At 51.4% G+C, this 2827-nt stretch overlaps 1 long non-coding RNA gene across 3 annotated transcripts in view; it reads left to right on the top strand.

The window, feature by feature from the left end:
- Window positions 1-443: 443 nt before the first annotated feature.
- Window positions 444-2827, top strand: part of LOC113617881 (uncharacterized) — an 11131-nt gene continuing 8747 nt past the window's right edge. For 2 of the 3 annotated variants that reach the window (XR_003431802.1, XR_003431801.1), the window contains exon 1: window positions 444-2404. This is a non-coding gene — a long non-coding RNA (uncharacterized LOC113617881). The remainder of the gene's footprint in view (window positions 2405-2827) is intronic. The other variant, XR_003431803.1, reaches the window with a different exon arrangement.

The raw sequence follows: 2827 nt of genomic DNA, 5'->3' as shown, positions 1-2827 counted from the left end.
CTGAATTACGTCAGCTCAAAGCCTCTCTTTAGGAGGACCTGAGTAAGAGTTGGGACTTGGTCGCAGCCAACGTTTGCTGGGGGCCTCCTGGGTGCCACACGTGGAGTTGAGACCTGGGGCAGCTTGAAGGGTTCAAAACCATCATTTAACAGGACAGGTCCTGTAGTCAAAGAGTGATGGGGACAGCCAGCTATTCCCAGCGCTCAGGGACGGAGAGCTTTTCAAAGGACGTGACGTTGGGACGTGACGTGCTCTTCCAAGAGGGGCTGAGGGGGCACTCGGAGGACACGAGGGCACCAGCAGGGGGTCGAGAGTGTGGAGCCTGGCCGTGTGGGGCCCTGGGACCCAGGACAGACAGCAGGACAGGCACTTGCAACCTGGTTGTGAAGGACCACTTTCTCCATGCTGAGGAGTTGGGGATTTATCTGCTCAACCATAGGAAACCATCGAAGGATTATTGCCAAGGAAGTCAGATCATCGAAGTTGTGTTTTCAAGAATATTGCTGGACGAAGGAAGGTGGTGGGTCAGCATGTGGGCAGGCTGGTGGCAGAGACCAGGTAGGTGGTCCTCGTGACCTTCCAGGCAGAAGTGATGATTCCGGCCTAGGAGAGCAGCCGTGTGAAGGAAGACTGGAGACGTTTCCGATGGACACGCACGGGAAGTTGGTGCCTTTCAGTGAAGAGGGGGAGGGGCGCGGGTGGGGGGCAGTTCGGGACGCCCCCGGTGGCTTGCCAACATCGGGGTCGGGGTTGAGGGTGCAAACACACCACTGGAGCTGAGGGCCTGAGGGCAGGGAGTTGGAACCCCTCGAGGAGACTTGAGTTATGAGGAGAACGCCAAGACCAGGATGCTGGGCGCTCCTCGTGCAGAGAGCAGAAACCGAGGGAGGGCCTGGAAACGGGCCCGGGAGTTGGGCTTTGGGGATCCTCAGCCAGCAATTCAGACCCATCCTGGGGGTAGTAGCTCTGTAACAGCGGAGGCAACTCCAGGCAGCAGCCATACGTGAACAAAGATGCTGGGAGCCTCCGGGGGCCTCACGTCTTCCCCGAGTGCGAAGCACGAGCAGGTGTGTAGGGAACACCTCCATGCACACATGTTCAGAGAGTGTAACGAAAGGTCAGTAAAACTTCGATTTTCTTGGGAAAGTAATATTGTCCTGGGAATCGGGAGTTTTCTCTTTCTCACCCTTACATTTCGTATCACATTATATTCTACATTGACAGAGCTGGCGGGAAAGGGGTCAAGTTCACAAGATGACATTTATCTTGAGTGGCGCTGAATAAATGATGAAAAATGATGTTTGCATGATAAGATGATGAAAGGGAAAATGGGGACCAGTTTAAAATGTTCTAAGCCTGCAAAGGTGACTTCAGAACACCCAGGGTTGTGTGTGTTTGGAAAACAATGCCTTGTGTGTGTCCACCGGCCTCGGGAGCAGAGCGATTTTGACCTTGAGCACGTCCAAAGCAAGACACATGGCCACGGCCTCTGGGGGTTATCGCGTCGGCACTTTCCCACTCTCAAATACCAGTCTGCAGGAGATTGACCCCCACTCCCGCCCCCAGCGTGGTCTGTGTCTTTTATTCCCACCCTGGGGACCCAGCCAGCAGTCCCTTTTTCTCCCTCTCCTGCGCTTCACGCCCACCTGGGTCTGCTGCAGACCAGAGTGGTGGCAGGGGACGCCCCTTGAGGGCCCAGTGAAATATGACACCCGGGCGGGATTCACTTCAGGCCGAGGTAAAAATGATGAAGAGCATTTAAAAATTATTTTCTATAGAAAATCGTTTAAAATGGACTATTTGTTTCATTTTACTTTGTCAGAAGTGTTTCCAAAGAAAGAGGGCAAATTCTTCTGCTTTTATTTTTTTGGTTTGCCCATTGTTAACACTTGCCACATTTGCTTTTTCTCTTTTTTATATCTAATCCACATCCATTTATGCACACACACGTTTTGATGGCATCGACTGGAAGTACAGACATCATGACACGTGACTCCCGACCCCTCATTCTCCATTACTGGTGATGCCATTACCGCACCTGAGAACATGAACATGCATTTAGTGACAGAGTCCAGCAGACAATTCCGTTTTCATACTGCCAGTTGTTCGAAACTGAATTTTCTATAGCTGTTTTTTTCCTAGACAAAATACAATCAAGGTTCAAACATTACATTTCCTTTTATTTCTCTTTTAGTATACAACACCCACCCCCGTCTAAAATTTCTCACGAAACTGGGCTTTGAAGAGTCCTGGCCGTTGTCACAACAAATCCTGGTGGGCTCCACGTAAACATGGTTGGGAAAATCACAGCCCGGTGACACTGGCGTCTCGGGACAGACAGTACGAAGCTCACAACTGGCCACGCTAATTACAGTCGAGGCCAGCAGACCTCCCCATGGCAAAGGTACGTTTTTACCTTTGTAATTATTAAGGGAAATTAGTCACCAAAAGTTAAGGACATCTTACAAAGGAAAAAAATGTGGCAAAACGTGTGTTTCCTGTTCCCACCAATATTTCGCCTAGTGGGTCAGGCAGGCGTTAATGATCCTTGCCAGGATCAATTATTACTTGCAAAATGGTCATTTTCTAGTCCTGTCATCCCTCCTACATTATTAACTGGCATTCTTCTTTAAAAATGGGTCTTCTTGGGCTTCCCTGGTGGCGCAGTGGTTGAGAGTCCGCCTGCCAATGCAGGGGACACGGGTTCGTGCCCCGGTCTGGGAAGATCCCACATGCTGCGGAGCGGCTAGGCCCGTGAGCCATGGCCGCTGAGCCTGCGCGTCCGGAGCCTGTGCTCTGCAACGGGAGAGGCCACAACAGTGAGAGG

Source organism: Aethalodelphis obliquidens, unplaced genomic scaffold, assembly GCF_003676395.1.
Source record: "Aethalodelphis obliquidens isolate GAN/ISIS:26980383/991018 unplaced genomic scaffold, ASM367639v1 scaffold5, whole genome shotgun sequence".
NCBI lineage: Eukaryota > Metazoa > Chordata > Mammalia > Artiodactyla > Delphinidae > Aethalodelphis > Aethalodelphis obliquidens.
The sequence above is the reverse complement of the archived record's forward strand: the minus strand, read 5'-3'. Positions and strand labels throughout refer to the sequence as shown.